Source organism: Aethalodelphis obliquidens, unplaced genomic scaffold, assembly GCF_003676395.1.
Source record: "Aethalodelphis obliquidens isolate GAN/ISIS:26980383/991018 unplaced genomic scaffold, ASM367639v1 scaffold37, whole genome shotgun sequence".
In the NCBI taxonomy this organism is placed as follows: domain Eukaryota; kingdom Metazoa; phylum Chordata; class Mammalia; order Artiodactyla; family Delphinidae; genus Aethalodelphis; species Aethalodelphis obliquidens.
Genome location: NW_020837981.1, coordinates 16,646,777 through 16,664,273, shown reverse-complemented (window position 1 = coordinate 16,664,273; position 17,497 = coordinate 16,646,777). Strand labels below are relative to the sequence as shown.

Sequence of the window (17,497 nt, the reverse complement as noted above, 5' to 3'; positions counted from 1 at the left end):
TGTAAGTCTCTACAGCACTTGCTCATGTACCTGTTTACAGAGCATTTCTCTTCTCTCTAGCTCATTTCATTGTTATCTCTAACAAGTGATTTATTTTCATTTCTTTCTCATTTCCTGTGACCTGTTTAAAAGCTCCCTGCATATCTACCCTTATGAGTACCCAAGTAGTTTGTTATCCCCTAGTACAATACTTAGTTTTTGTACTTGACACCCTGGGATTCATTTTACTGTGTAACAATCTACCATGAACATCTTCCTAGAATAAGCCTAAAGATTATTTAAAATACCACCTGAAAGGAAAAGAAAACTTTGTATATTACCATAACCTCTGCACAAGATTTACCAATGTAAACACAGCTTTCCAATGAAAAGTAAAAGTAAAACTGGAACCCAGTTGGTTCCCCATGATTTAGTTTAAAACATTAAGCATACTGGCTATAATATACAACAGTTACTTGTCAAATATGAATATGAAGTGGCACCACTTTGTCTTACCTCTTCAGAGTCCATAATCAGTCCCCCTCCCATTTTTACTTCTATAGACTCCTAATTGGGTCTATCTTCTAATAGCTACAATGTATAACTTAAGAGACAACTACTACACCAACATTTGTATTAAAAACTAAAAAGGTTTTAGTTTTACCTAGCATAGTAAACAGTTAATAGAAGAATGTGAAACAGTTCAAACTGTTTAAAGAGCAACATTTCTGATTAGCAATATGAACAGATCGCATGGTTCAAGTTGTGTTTAACCCAGAATGTTCTGTGTGGTTACCATATATCACACTTAATGTTATCCAGTAACTTTAATGGAGTCATTAAAGTTTGAAGCTTTGGGTAACTATCAGCACTTATTAAAACTTTTTCCTCCTTGTCTAATACTAGATAAAATTAACCATTCCACTTTAGGATACTGAATTGTATAAATTCCTGCAGAGACTTAGTAGATGAGGAATAGTGAATAGAAGCATCAGCAGTTCTCTAAATCAAAAGGAATTTTTAAATACTTATTTATTTTATACTAGTTTATATAAAAGAATGTTTTTGGAAATAAAGTTGCTAAGTTTGATCAAGTAGACTTTCTGTTTTTAATGAGTAGATTAGATTTGTCCAGCATAACATTTTGAGAAAAACTCCTTCAAAGATCCTCTTAGAGGTGGTTGGAAGGAGCCCCAGTAAAGGTAAAATCTATAAAGCCAACAGATAACAATCAGCTTAAACTGTTTCTATCAGCGAATGTCAATTTTTATTACAGGGCAGAATTTAATTAATTTTGTTTAATTTAATAAATATTCTCACATAATATAGTTCCTGTACTAGATACTATCTCATATTTCTAAATAGTTCAAAGTATTAAAGATTATTTATGACAGGAACATGTTATCAATGTATATATTAAGTTTTCTTCTCCTTCTAAATTATCTCTCTTAAATGCTTAAGGTCCAATTGACCCTGAACATGGTAAATGAACTCCAGTCACTAAAGAATCCCCTGAAAGTTTATATAACACCAGTCAAGGTTAGAGGTTCCATTTGAAAGATTCTACTGTTATATAACAATGATGGTTATATATAATTATTCATCCCCGCACACACCTCCCCCTCCCAGTGTTAGCATAATGTTCAGCACTCAGTGGGCACTTAATAAATGTTTGCTTAAAAAATCAGTAAGTGTATAGAGACTCAAATATGCATAAGTAAATCTAATACTCAGATAATATATACCAATGAAGACAAGATGTAAGTGGAGAAAAAGACTCATTATTGGCACAATTTCAGGGTAATTACATATATACAATCATCCAATAATTGCAAACTTAAAATGTATTGAACTACTTCAAAGTAATTCTCTAAATAATGTTGCCTTCTGCCCACAAATTCCTCTATGTATGTACCCTTCTGCCCAAAATTTCTCTTCTCTTAATTGCATAATTTTTTTAACTTGAACTAGGAATTCAGGCAATATTTTTACAAATGACATTATTTGATTTCATTTTTAAGAAGAAGAATAAATACAAACTTAAGCATAATGTCATATCAAATAAACAAATTTATTAAGCACATGAAATTCATACCAAGAAAAGGAGTCATATGAAACTGGCTTCCTGTTCTGTCACTGAGATGGGAGTTAAAAAAGAAGATTTAAAATATTGCTGGTTAAATCAATCTCAGTGATCTTTTTTTATTGGAGGGAAGTACTAATTTGATTTATAAAAGTTTAGTTCCAAATTAGAACAGCTGTTAATACCCCTTATCAACCATTATTTTATTATACATGGTAGGAAGATAAGCAGATAAGGTCACCTGCCTAGAATGAGATGCTTCACATTATTTACAGCTCTAATTTTTGTTCAGTAATTGGTAGGTGCAATTCTCATTCTGCTTGCTAATGACAATGATATATTTCTGAGGCAAATTAGAGAAAGAGAATTTTGTGTTACTTTCAGCAGTATTGCTAAAAAGTGATGCAATGAGTTTTAGTTGAATTAAGTGCCTCACCAATATCATAATTCACCCAAGAGATTCTAACACTAACATCACACCACCCATGAAGTGAACTTGAATAGAACAGAATTTGTGTATTTGTTTGGCATTGGTTTCCATCACTAATTGCCCCTTCTGTAAAGTAGTTTTGGGTAGAATGTAGTAAGTGTTTCATGATAAACAACTGAATGCCTATCATCTGTGAGAAAACACATATTTAAAATTGTTCTTTTGAATTCAAAATGAAAGTAAAGTACTCCAAAGAAAAAGAAGAAAGTTATTTCTCAAAGTTCTGAGGGAGAAAACAGACTTTTTAAAATTAACACATATAAGAGATCAGAAGTTTCAAAATTATAAAGCATTTTTCACTACAAGAGAGGAGCATTAGCAACTAAGGACATCCAGTCATTGGCACAGTATGATGTATATGTACTTTCTAAGTTGGCAGCATCTGAGTCACATGGGAATCCAAACTGAATCATATGGGAAGTTATGTCAAAGATTATTTTTTACTCCAAGAGTTTCTCAGGGACAATTGCTGAGACCTGCATATATACAAAGGCCTTGATACAGCTATTAAGAGTAAATAAAGTCTTCAATTCCTATAGTGGAAGATTCCATGCCAAGTTGTAATGTACACAACCTCTCACAGCTAAAGCCACAAACAAATGAAATCAATAAAATCAGGCTGTCAAGTCAAGAACTGGGGTTGTTTCTCAGTGTCTAAGGGTTTCAATGTGGTTTTTAATTATCCCAGATGAGAACAAATTAATAGTTGAATAAAATCCATTTAAGTTAGAAGGCATTCACCTTTGACTAATGCTTTATTCTGTTAAACCTTGTTTATTATACTATTTATATCAGATATTGATAAGCAATGTTATACATTGCTTTGAAATATACAGAGCTTTGAAAACTGGAGTGTACTGTACACATGCAGAAACACCACTTATGATTGCTCGGGGTGTGTAGTTCACAGCAGTGCCACATCTAAGGGAGGATCCCTAGTAGACATTGTTGATGTCTTGATTTTTCAGGGAGATAGAAGTTAAATGTATTGTTCTAACAAAAATTTTCTGACAAAAGTGAAGTATGGATTAAGTAATGACTCTGTAAGATATTATTGCTATTTAAAACTTATCTTAATGGAGGGGTTTCTGAGGGAGGAGAATATAGTCAAAAGTTATAGCATGATTTTTTTCCCTCTTCTCTCTAAAACATTATTGGATGCTGGCTGAAGGCATTCACCACATCGTAGTACAGCATCACAGCCTCACAGCGTCTCATCTCCCTGCTAGCTCTATTGCTGAGCCTCTAGCAGGCCATGCCACCATTCTACAAAGCCAGCTGTTTCTGAATAATACACACATGGTAAGACTAGTAAATTCTATGAGCTTGAGATCATTGACACAATAAGAAGCCCTATTAATTGGAGGTGATGTTACGGGGATAATATGAAGATGTATTAAACATTGGATAAGTCCAAAAATGGCAGAAGCACTGTAAAGAGAAAGCAAATCAATACTTGGACTTTGAGTGTTTGTGAAGACACAGCACCGCCTCCCCCATCCACAAAAAGCTAGGTAGCTAGATGGTTCCATGAGGATGAAGCTGTATCAGGAGTTCAACGTTGATACCTTATCTTGGCAAGCTGTATGCTCAGCAACTGGTGGAAGCCACATCAACTTTGGGGAGGGAAAATCCATGTTGCTGTGCCTTGCATACTTCTATTCACCATATCCACATTGTACAGGAACTCCTTGATCAAGCCACAGGGGTCATTTGTCCACCTACAGGCTTTATCTACTGTGGATATCTTTGTTAGGCATTAATGTTGGACAGGAATCTCTTTCACACTTCATAACAATTCCAAGAGGTCTCCTCCAGACCTCCTTGTCACCAACTTCACAAGATTTTTTTCTTTCCAAGTTCCTAACAATCCAGTCAATGTGTTAGGCACTGATCATGAATGAATGTATACTGATACCTTGGGACATCTCTACTTCTACCCCTAATTAAAACTAGATGCAGGGCTCAGAGTTCAATCCACTGGAAGAATTTCCCTCCCTGTTGTCTTTCATGGTTATTCCTGTTGCAGTGCAGTACCCATTCCCTACAACTGATTTCAGTATACCATGCATATCCATCTATAAATCAGGACCATGCATTTTCTTTCTCTATTAACAAGTCATAGGAAACTCCCCATGAAGCTATAGGTATGGGCTGAGGAAGAGGCAGAGAAGTAGCAGGACCGAGTACCTTGGGAATATGCCATCTACTTAAGCAGTTTACTTGTGCCTTCTGGGCCTTTTCAGGCCTGATCTTGATACATCACATCTGATTTATAATGAGATGCTGGTGGGCACATCCAATTTTATGGCTCACGATATTAGATAACACCTAGTTCATGATGGGCAGTTCAGGTCACATACTCACTTTGTGCCCTGTGGTCAGGTAGGTGTTCAGTTCCTATTAGGGTCCATAAGCAAGTCAGTAACATTGCTTTTCAAATGGAAATAGTTATTGACAAAGGAGGGGTCTATGCCATGATTCTCCTTTGGGATTTGCCAGAAGCTCCAAATAGTATCTCTGGCACATACATATTGAATATATCAAGCTTTCTGGGTCATAAAATTCATGGGAAGAACAGTTTGCTCTGCAGATAGGACCTACTGCACAGCTCTTTCTTTCTCCTGGCTTTACTCAAACTGGCAGCCTTAAAGTTTACCTAGTAAATGTGCAGCAGCAGCCTGCCTAAAGGTAACACATATTGCATTCAAAATTCAAAGAGGCTCACCAAGCATTATGCCTCATTCTTGGTGGTGGACAAGGTTCAAGGTGCAGGTGTAATAATTTGTTTCTCACTTTAGAAGAAATAGCCTGACTTGTTTTTCTCCCATATTCTGACATGCATGTGTGTTACTAAGGTGACTAGGATACCTGCTACTTCCTGCTCATTAGCTTAAATTACCATAATACTGTCAATATAATATACATACTTTATGTTCTATTGGATATAAAGGAAACCAAAATCCCTCTGGATTATGTGTGACAGTGATCAGTTGAATATTACTTATGGTAAAACTGTAAAGATATACTGTTGTCCCTGCCATATAAATGTTAATGACTTCGAAGTTTTCCTTACCAATGGAAATGGAAAATATAACACTTCCAGGGGGTTGTGCTAGTTTACTCCCATAAAGATACCACAATTGGAGCTACATGTGCAATTAGCATCACCACCTGAGCAACTGTACAAAACTATACTCTCATACTCCATGACCCATACGACTTTGGCAGTTGCCAAACAGTCACATTAAACATGAATAATTTTATTTTAGTCTTTTATGGTGGTACTAATCTCTGAAATTCCCTCAGGAAGGTGGCGTTACTTTTGGTTTTCTATCTTGGGTAGGTGGGGGATGCCATTCCAGGAGCTTCTATTTAGCCCTTTTTAATCATAATAGCCTTCATTCCATATCTGAGAAGACCAATGTGTCGATTCTGCCAGATACTAATTATATCTACTCCCATTATATATTGAGGGATAGGGAACTGCTCTTGTACTCAGAACATTATCCGTTATCTTAAGACCTCCATAGATCTCTACTCTGACTGGTATACTAGTATGATGGCATTTAAGGTCTCTGGGGATCAGTATAAGTTTTGATCTAGAATCCAGTAACTCAGGGGGTCTGAGTATTTCCCTGTCTCCAGTATACAGTCACCCTGACAGAAGATTGAAGGGTTCTGTACATTGTGAAGATTTCCTATTCCCACTAGCTTTCAGGGGGTCATCCCTGCGTGGGGTTATAGTGTAGTACCTATCTATTTACAGCTGGTCTCAGTAAACCATAAATAACCATCCATAAATCAGGTCCATGCTTTTTTCTCCTCTATTAATATATCAGAGAATATGTTTAGAGATAGCTTGGATAAAAATGTATAATATACATCCATAGCTACACTTCAAGGTCCTTTTACAAAGGGGCCAGGCCTCTCCCTCATCAGAGAGGTTCTGGGATGTGAATTGGCATATATCCAAAACACTAATATTACCATTTCTTCCCACAAGACCTGCCACAAGGCAGGATTTTTCTGCCTATACGTGTCAGGTAGTACATTGGAAGGATGCACACGTATTTTATCCTTAGAATTGCATAACCAATTAGCTGTTGCTACAGAATAGTGGTTCTCAAAGTGTGATCTCCAGACCATCAGCATCAACATTAACTGATTAGAATTTCAATTAGAATTAAAAATGTTCAAATCCCACTTCAGACTTATTAAATTAGAAATTCTGGGATGGGGTCAACAAGCCCACCGTGAGTCTGATATGCAGTAAGGTTTAAGAACCACTCCCAGAGATATCTGTAAGTCAAGACCCATCCCTGTGGCTTCTTGTGGTAGTTTCAGACATCTTGCTTATAATGATTAAGGGCCACCAGCTGCTCTATATCATCCTAAGACCCCCCATCAATCCTATTAGGATCAGAGAACCCAATTCTATTATAGTATAACCCAATATCATCTCCTTCCTACAGAAGACAGCAACCACAGAGTTATTCAAAGATACTGTCATCCCCCTTGCCAATGCATTTTAGTGCTTTAACAAAAAAGCATCATCTGGCCTTCCTAGGGAGTATGGTTAGAAGTTGGCTCATCCATTCCAGGATTTTCATTTCCCTAAACCATTGAACTCCTTCTTCTACAGTATGCCAGGTAATCTCAAACATTTCTACCTCATTAACTATAGGTGATCACTGAGTTCAGGCTTCAATTAATATACTTCATAGATTATTAAGCCCTCTTCCAAGTGCCCAAGCCAATATATTATTAAATTCCAAATTCCACGTGAGTACACCAATGTCAATGAATTTAGTCTGATAGACCTTAGCATTTACTCCCCACATATGCCAATACAGATTGCTGAGGTTTTGAACTCTTTCAGTGTATAAACTATTCCTCTCGGGGTAGGTCTTGCACCTCCCCATCTAGGCTACGTTGAGGCAATAAGAGATGGCAAAGGTGGGTTCGAAGGTTAATCAGCATTAGTTTGCTAGGCAAGTAAAAGACTTTTATGTACTGAAGGGCTAGATCTCTTAGTAGAGAGGTGGGTGGTAGTTAGGTTTAAGAATAAAGTTACTCAGTCATATCTGCCCTAAAACTACAAGAGATGAGAGTCTCCTTCATTGCAATTCTGCAATGGATGGCTTGTTACATATCTACACAAGTCCTTAATTGTATGTTCACAGTTTTTAATTATTCCTTTTACCTATTTACCCTCCTTGGAATCATAAGAAGAAGCCAGAGGACTCCACAATCTTTAAGTCTATTATCACTGCCATATAACTAAGTATCAGTCACTTGATCTCCCAATACTCTATCTTCCATCTATACTTCATCCCATGTAATAATTTGAATAATTATAATGCCACCACATTCTGTGAATTACCCATTTGCATTTTCCTCCTCTACACTTCTTAAATGTACAATAAAACTAATTCCAAAATTCTACTTTGAGTTCTCTTTTCTGGGGCCAGTTATGATATAGTAAGAAAGAGTATCAGGATCTCATCAGTAAACAGATGCCACACCCAAATTAGAACAATAGAAAAAGTATTTAATAAAGGGACAATTTAATAAAGCTGTGGGCAAGGTACAAGGAAAATATAAGGCATTGGTTCTCTAAGTGTGGTCTCTGGACCAGTAGCATCATCACCTAGGCACTTGTTAGAAATGCAAATTTGGGGCCCTAGCCCAGACCTACTACATCAGAAATTCTGGGGCTGGGGCTCAGCAATTTGCTTTGACAACTCCTCCAGTTGACTCTAACGTACACCAAAGTTTGAAAACTACTGACACAAAGTATAATGCATTAACCATGGGCCAATAACAATTGAGAACGTCACCCCAGGACCAAAGAGGCAAGAAAATGGAACAGCAACTGGAAACCAGAGAAAGTCATAAAGAGAGAGCCACTTTGAAAGGATCAATGACCTTTGGTAAAGAAATCCAGACTACCCTAGAAACCTCACAGCAAGAAATAAGACAATTATAACTCAATTTCATTTATTCACTTCCCCCAGTTTTCAACATAGGCTCCCAAGTGACTAAACTCAATCAGAAGCCAGAAAGCAAGAGAACCTGATCATTCTATCCATTTGGGACAGCTTCCCAGGGAATAAAGTAGGTTGGAGAACGAAGGTTATATCTGGAGGGGCAAATGGTAGATATCTGGCATGCATGCCTAACATACTATTGTGAACATACTCCAAATCTGACAAAACTCCAAAGCATTTATTTGAGGAAGTTATAGATTAATAATATTTTATAATTTCCATGACAATAATGGTTTCTCAGGAATGGTTATTTACTATTTAACCAAATATCTGGATTTCAATAATAAAGTTCTTTTTTCATTCATAAAACCTCCCTTGGCTTGTACCCTGGGGCTTAACACAATACCGGGTATATTGTAGGTATTAAATAAATGTTAGAGATGGCTACTACTATTCATTTTATAATCACCTACCTTTCCCCTATGTAGACATTTAAGTCCCTACCTTGTTCCCATGCTGCATCCACTGAGCTGAAGATATAATTTGTCACTGAATCCTCCTAGGATTTCTGCTCATACCAGGGCCCTCTTCTTAAGTGCCATAATCTAAACTCCATTCACCGACACGCTACAGCCTACTGACTTATTCAATTCCTTTTTCCGCTATAAACTAGATTTCTTGATTTGTTTAATATAATGTATGATTGGGAGCTTACTCTTGCTTTCGGTTAGACAGTCAAATGAACTGTTGTAGCCTCATCCTAGTTCTTAGCTCTATGCTAATCTCTTATCATTGGCATTGGCTTGATACTTGAGATGTGAACATGTATACTGTAGAAGTAGGTTAAATTAAGTGTCTGTATCTACAACATTGACTTCTAGATCTCACTGATGTCACTGTGCCCTTATCTGGATCTACTTCTATTGCATAATCCTTGTATCCATTTATTCAGAATGTATCTGAATTTCAAGTCTCAGCAGTCCTCACTGGTCTCATCCCTTCATCTACACTGCTCTAGCTATCACAAGTGTTTTAATTATAGACCATTTTACCACACACTTTCCCATCAGTGCTTTATCTTTCACAACACTGACAAATTAAATAAGAAAGCATCCCAGACAGTCAGCAAATAATCATTTCAAATTGACTTTTTCAAGAAAATTAGAACAGCACTGCATTGAATATTGTCTAATTATTATAAATGTTTCTCTCAACTATTTCTAACAAATCTACCTCTTGGCTTTCTCTAACATAAAGGAAATTTATTTAAGTATTTACAAGTACTTTTGTTAATGCTCTGCCAAATAGAAAAGAATATATCTTTCAAGGCTTTGTAAGGGTCAGCAAACCAATCTCACATAATCCTTATTTGGCATCTGCTCTGTGCCCAACATTATGCTAGCTGCTAGTGACTCGAAGCCAAAGGAAAAATATTCTCTGCCTTCAAATGGAAACAAAAAATAAGCAGATAATTACAGTGATTAGCATTTCATAGAAGTACATGCTAGGTAGTATACTTTAGACTCTGATCAGAGAAAGCTTCCAGGAGGACATATCCCAGAACTGGGTCCTAAAGGAGGAGTAGACTTAACCAAGCAAAAGGAGTGGAGATAAGGGAAGAGGGGGAGGTATAAGAAAGAAGCTTCACACACAAAGTCATAAAGGCAAAAGATAATGTGAAACCTTAAAGTAAAAGGTGAAAGATAAAGAGAAAAAGTGTGAATAGGTATTTAGGGGACACATAAAAAAGGACTGTGTACCTTATGCTAAGAGCTATGCTAAAAGTCATAGAGAGTCACTGAAGAATTTAAATCAGGGAGTTGAAGAGTGGTATTTTCTTTTTTAGAATATCACTTTTCTAGTTGTTTTAAAAAAACTAGATTGGAGGGAGGCAAGATAGAAATTGGGAAGACCAGTTCAGGTACCATTACAGTAAAAAAAAAAAAAAAGTTGGTGGGGGTAGAGAGAAGAACCTGCACTAAAGTGGTAGATGTTGAAGTGGAGGGAAGTAGATTAATTTGGGAAAGGTTAGAGAGTAGACCCTACAAGACCTGGTGACTATCTGATTGAGTAGTCATGATAGATAGATCATGATAGATACCAGGGGACACTATTACATGACTGAGCTCAGAATGAAAAACGGGCAAAGGAAATGAAAATAGAATGAAAACTACGCAAAAAACTATATCATGGTATCTCACACCCAAAACAAAGGTCTGAGGAGCGAGTGGTCCATTGGATATGTTGAATAAACAAGATCTGAAAAGGAACTTGACAATTAGGAAGTCTTTGGTGAAATTTGCCAAAAGAGTTTCAGATGTATGACTTTCTCTTTTAAAAAGCTTAACGATCAGGATTAGAAAAATATATAGTTAAAGGAGCTTAGGGGGCAAGGAAGGTGGTGGCTTTTTTTTAGGATAAGAAGAACTGGAATTTGTAAAACTACTGATAAGAAAAAGCTAATAACAGTAATCAAAATATACGATACTGCCATAAAACACACACATAGACCAATGGAACAGAATTAAGAGCCCAGAAATAAACTCATGCATATACAGACAACTGATCTTTCAGAAGAATGACAAGAATACACAATAGGGAAAATAGAATCTCTTCAATAAATGGTGCTGGGAAAACTGGATATCCACAAGCAAAAGAATGAAACTAGACCCTTATCCCACGTCATTCATAAAAATCAACTCAAAATGAATTAGACACTTAAATGGAAGACATGACACCATAAAACTCCTAAAACAAAACATAAAGGAAAACCTTCTGAACATTGGCCTTGGCAATAATTTCACGATATGACACCAAAAACACAAGCAACAAAAGCAAAAACAGACAAGTGGGATTACATTAAATTAAACAGCTACTGCACAGCAAATGAAAAGGCAACTTACGTAATGGGAGAAAATTTTGCATACAATATATCTGATAAGAGGTTAATCTTCAAAATATATAAGAAACTACTACAACTCAATATCAAAAAATAATAACATGATTAAAAATTGGGCAAGTAGCAGTCTTTAAAGATGGTGACATAGGAGGCTCCTGAACTCCCCTTCTCCCATGAACAGACCAAATGAACAGCTACACACAAAGCAACTCTGTCTGAAAGAAATCCAGAACCTAGCTGAGCAACTCCTACACAACTGGCAAACAAGAAAAGGCCCACATAGAAATTAGTAGGAAAGGGTGAGCCACACTCTTGCCATAAACCCCAGCTCCAGCACAGTGCTCTACAGTCACAAAAGGATCCTCAACTCCCAGCTTCTTCCTGAGGAGTGAAAGATTTGAAACACATATCTCATACTCCAACCTTTAAGACTCCCAACAGAGGGATAAGGCCCCCAAAACATACAGCTCTGAAAGCCAACAGGGCTTGCTCAACAAGCCCCACAATACTATAGAAAGCAAAAAACAGTTGTTAATGAACATGAACACTCACTGCAGCTGTCACCCCATGGCTCAAGACAGAAGAAGCAGAGAAAAAACACCCATCTCCCAGTGCTTTCCTGAATGAGGTCTCCTTGTATACATTAAAAGCTGCTACCTGAGGGTCAGGCCTCTAATTTAGCACACATCTGGGTACTGACTGCAATCCTCCCCAGAGAGCAGTAAAGTCTGTGGACACCTCCTCTGCCTTCTCCATCCTGCCTGTCCTAAGTTGACAGTATCTCTCTGGAAGGAGCCTGTACACACATCTGCACCCCAGTTTTTGCAGCATCATGCAAGTAATGAGCCCCTGAATAGCCTGGTTCTGGTAATCAATGGAAGCTGCGGTCAAGTTCCACAAGACAGAGGCAAACAAAGAAGCAGTTATTGATGAGTGCAGGAGCACCCCTTCCATGTCTATATTCCTGGGCTAAACACAGAGGGAGTGGACAAAAACATCCATCTCCAGTTTCTCCCTGGAAAGGGCCAAACTACATACTTTTGCAGCTTGATGTCTGAGGGTCCAGTTTCCAATCAACATGCATCTATGTAATGACTGCAACCCTCCCCTTTGGGACACTGATGGGTCTTGGCACACCCTCAACCACTGGAAGCCACTTAGAACAAAGAAGGTGATTTGGAAAATTAAAATGTTTGAAAGACAACGAGGGGCATAGGTCAGGCTGATTGACAAGGTTCATCTGCTATATGAGACCACTCTGTCAAGACTGGTTGCTTTATTTAATGCACAGAAACCAACACAGATAGTCAGAAAAATGAAAAAGCAAGGGAATATGTTCCAAATGAAAGAACATGATAAAACTCCAGAAACAGATCTCAATGAAACAGAGTTAAGTTATTTATTTGAAGAGTTCATAATAATGATTACCAAGTTCAGAAATGTATGAATAAAGTGAGAATTTCATAAAGATGATTACCAAGGTCAGAAGAATAATGTATGAATAAGGTAAGAATTTCAACAAAGAAAATATTTAAAGTGCCAAACAGAAATAACCAAGGGGAATACTACAATAACTGAAGTGAAAATTTCAATAGAGGAGTTCAACAGCAGGCTAGATCAAGCAGAAGAAAGGATCAACAAACTCAAAGACAGAGCAGTGGAATTCATCCAATCATAGGAGCAAAAAGAACAAAAAATTGTAAAAGAGTGAAGAGAGCTGAAAGTACTTACAGGACACCATAAAGCACACCAATATTTGCATTATAAGGGTCTCAGATGTAGAAGAGAGAGATAGGGGGGTAGAAAGCTTATTCAAAGAAATAATGGGTGAAAGATTCCCTAACCTGGGGAAAGAAACAGACATCCAGATCTAGGTAGCCCATGGACTTACAAATAAGATGAATCCAAGACACCCAAACCTAGATACACTACAGCTACACTGTCAAAAATTAAAGACATGGACAAAATCTTAAAGCCAGGAATAGAAAAATAACTTGTTACATATAAAGGAACTGCTGTAAGACTATCAGCATATATCTCAGCAGAAACTTTGCAGACCAGAAGGGAGTGGAATGATATGTTCAAAGTGCTGAAGGAAGAAAACAACCAATCAAGAATTCTCTAACTGGCAAAGCTGCCTTTCAGAATTAAAGGAGAGATAAAGAGTTTTCCAGACAAGCAAAATCTGAGGGAGTTCATCACCACTAGACTGCCTTATGAAAAATGTTAAAAGGAGTTCTTCAAGCAAAACAAAAGGACATGAATTAGTAACAGAAAAACATATAAACATTTAAAACTCACTGGTAAAGGTAAACATGCAGTTAATTCAAAATAACCTAATATTGTAATGGTAAACTACTTATAACTCTACAATGAAAGTTAAAAACAAAAATATAAAAATAACTATAACTATAATGATTTCTTAATAAATACACAATGTAAAAAGATATAAATTGTGACATAAAAACCATAAAATATCAGGAGGGAGTATAAGAATGTATAGCTTTAAAATGCATTCAAAGTTAAGTTGTTAAGAGCTTAAAATAAACTGCAAGGTAATTTCTGTAAGCTTTACAGTAACCACAAAACAGAAAGCTACAGTAGATGTAAAAAGATAAAGAGAAAGGAATCTAAGCATGCCACTAAAAAAAGTCATCAAACCATAAAGGAAGAGAGCAAGAGAAGAATAAAGGAACAAAGGAATCACAAAACAGCCACGAAACAATTAACAAAATGGAAATAGAAAGTCAATACCTATTAACAATTACTTTACATGTAAAGGGACTAAATTCTCTAATCAAAGGACAGAGTGGCTGAATGGATTAAAAAAAATCAATACCCAACTATATGATGACAACAGGATACTCACATCACCTTTAAGTATACATACAGACTGAAAATTAAGGGGTGGAAAAAAGATATTCCATTCAAAAGGAACCAAAAGCCAAAGACTGCATTAAGAGACAAAGAGGTCATTATATAATGATAAAGAGGGAAATCAAACAAGAGACTATAACATTTGCAAATATTTATGCACCTAAATAGGAGTGCTTAATTATATAAAGCAAATATTATCAGATCTGAAGGAATAAATATACAGTACAATAATAGTAGGAGACTTTACTTCCTAGTTTCAACAATGAATTAATCATCCAGACAGAAAATCAATAAGGAAACATTAGATTTAAACTACATATCCCAGATGGATGCGACAGATATTTACGGAACATTCCATCCAAAGAAGCAGAATACACATTCTTCTCACGTGCACATGGAACATCATCCAGGTTTGATCATATGTTAGGTCACAAAATAAGTCTTAATAAATTTAAGAAGACTGAAATAATATCAAGCACCTTTTCCGATCATGATGGTATGAAACCAGAAATCAATTACACGGAGAAAACTAGAAAATTCAGAAATATATGGAAATTAAACAACATACTCCTGACCACCAATGAGTCAAAGAAGAAATCAAAAGGAAAATCAAAAAACATCTTCAGACAAATGAAAACAGAAACACAATATTCCTAAAATGTATGGGATGCAACAAAAGTAGCTCTAAGAAGAAAGTTTATAGCAATAAACACCTGTACTAAGGAAAAAGAAAAGATATTAAATAAACCTAATTTTACACCTCCAGGAACAAGAAAAAGAACAAACTAACCCAAAGTTAATAGAAGGAAGAGAAAAACAAATTCAAACTGGACAAATTACATAGAGTCTAAAAGGACAATAGAAAAGAAAATGAAGTAAGAGCTGGCTTTTTAAAAAGATAAACAAGACAAACCTTTAGTTAAACAAATGAAAAAAAATGAGAGAGAGAGTATGCAAATAAATAAAATTATAATTGAACAAGGAGACATTCCAACTGGTACCATGGAAATACAAAGGACCATAAGGACCATATTATTGACTAAAGGACCATACTATGAACAGTTACATTACAACTGTTGGCCAACCTAGAAGAAATGGATAAATTTTCAGAAACATACAACCTACCAAGACTGAATCATGAAGAAATAGAAAATCTGAAGAGATCAATTACTAGTAAGAAGATTAAATCAGTAATCAAAAACCTTCCAACAAACAAAAGTACAGGACAGATAGCTTTATTGATGAATTCTACCAAACTTTAAAAGGAGAAGTAATGCCAATCCTTTTAAAGCTCTTCCAAACATATTTAACAAGGCCAGCATTACAGTGATATCAAATCAGACAAGGACAATGCAAGAAAAGAAAATTACAGGCCAATATCCCTGATGAACATAGATACAAAAATCTCAACAAAATATCAGCAAACCAAATTCAATAGTACATTAAAAGGATTATATACCACGATCAAGTGGAATTTATCCCAGGGATGCAAGGATAGTTCAACATTCACAAATTAATCAATGTGATGCACCACATTAATAAAATGAAGGATAAAAACAATATGATCATCTCAATAGATGCAGAAAGAGCATTCGACAAAATTCACCATCCATTCATAATAAGAAAAAATAACTCTCAACAACACAGGTATAGAAGAAATATACTTCAACAAAATAAGACCGTATAAAACAGGCCCACAGCTAATTCATCATAATCAATGAAAAAGCTAAAAGCTTTTCCTCTAATATCAGGAAAAAGACAAGGATGCCTACTCTAACCATATCTACTAAACATAGTAATGGAAGTACTAGCAAGAGCAATTAGGCAAGAAAAAGAAATAAAAGGTATCCAAATCAAAAAGGAAGAACCAAAACTGTTTCTATTTGCAGATGACATAATATCATATAGAGAAAACCCTAAAGACTCCACCAAAAATAACTGTTAAAACTAATAATTGAAATCAGTAAAGTTACCAGATACCAAAAAATCAATATACAAAAGTCTGCTGCATTTCTGCACACTAATAATGAACTATCAGAGAAATTAAGAAAACAGTCCAAATTACAATTGCTTCAAAAAGAATAAAATACCTAGGAATAAATTTAACCAAGAATGTAAAGTGTCTGTACACTGAAAACTATAAGATATTGATGAGTGAAATTAAAGAAGCCTCAAATAAATGAAAAGATATTCCATGATCATGAATTGGAAGAATTAATATTGTTTAAATGTCCATATTACCCAAAGAAATCTACATATTCGATGCAATCCCTATCGAAATTTCTACTGCATTTTTCACAAAAATAGAACAAATATTCCTAAAATTTGTAGGGAACTACAGAAGACCCTGAATAGCCAAAGCACTCTTGAGAAAGAAGAATAAAGCTAGAGGCATCACACTTCCTGATATCAAATTGTATTACAAAGATATAGTAATCAAATAGTATGGTATTGGCATAAAAACAGACACATAGATCAATGGAATAGAATAAAGAGTTCAGAAATACACCCACACATATACGGTCAATTAATTTACCACAAAGGAGCCAAAACTACACAATGGAAAAAAGACAGTCTGTTTAATAAATGGTGCTAGGAAAACTAGACAGCCACATGCAAAAGAATGAAACTGTACTACTATCTTATATCATACAAAAAAGTCACTCAAAATGCATTAAAAACTTGAACGTAAGACCTGAAACCACAAAACTCTTAGAAGGAAACAGGTAGTAAGTAGCTCCTTGACAGTAGTGACATTGATTTTTTTGGATTTGATACCAAAAACAAAGGCAAAAAACACAAAAATAAACAAGCGGGACTATATCAAACTGAAAAGCTTCTGTACAGCAAAGAAACCTTACAGAAAATAAAAAGGATGCTTATGGGATAGGAGAAATACTTTTAAATCTCATATCTGATAAGGATTAATATCCAAAATATACAAATAACTCATACAATCAACAGCAAAACAACAATCCAATTTAAAGATGGGCAGAGAAACTGAAGAGACATTTTTCCAAAGAAGACAAATGACCAACAAGCACTGAAATGGTGCTCAACATCACTAATCATCAGGGAAATGCAAACCTCAATGAGATATTACCTCACACTGGTTAGAACAGCTATGACGAAAAAAAAAAAAAGCATTGGCGAGGATGGGGAGAAATAGGAACGCT

General features: G+C 35.8%; 1 protein-coding gene across 2 annotated transcripts in view; it reads right to left on the bottom strand.

Moving 5' to 3' along the window:
* Positions 1 to 17,497, bottom strand: part of CTNNA3 (catenin alpha 3) — a 1,595,169-nt gene that overhangs the window by 1,290,033 nt on the left and 287,639 nt on the right. The window lies entirely within an intron of this gene.